We start from the raw sequence: 229 nt of genomic DNA, 5'->3' as shown, positions 1-229 counted from the left end.
TATTGTATTGTATTGTATTGTATTGTATTGTATTGTATTGTATTGTATTGTATTGTATTGTATTGTATTGTATTGTATTGTATTGTATTGTATTGTATTGTATTGTATACATATATTTTAATATTAATAAAACAAGTAAGAGTTCTATATTCGGCTGTGCCGAATCTTATATACCCTTCACCATGATGTGTTTAAAGCCTTTTGTACCTTTTGAAGAACGAAAAAGTAC

General features: G+C 25.3%; 1 protein-coding gene across 1 annotated transcript in view; it reads left to right on the top strand.

Annotated features, from left to right (window-relative positions):
• The window catches only part of LOC111688418 (myb-like protein D), a 226,368-nt gene that overhangs the window by 180,024 nt on the left and 46,115 nt on the right, over positions 1-229 (top strand). The gene's annotated exons all lie outside the window — the stretch shown is intronic.

Source organism: Lucilia cuprina, chromosome 2 (assembly GCF_022045245.1).
Source record: "Lucilia cuprina isolate Lc7/37 chromosome 2, ASM2204524v1, whole genome shotgun sequence".
Classification (NCBI taxonomy): domain Eukaryota; kingdom Metazoa; phylum Arthropoda; class Insecta; order Diptera; family Calliphoridae; genus Lucilia; species Lucilia cuprina.
The sequence above is the reverse complement of the archived record's forward strand: the minus strand, read 5'-3'. Positions and strand labels throughout refer to the sequence as shown.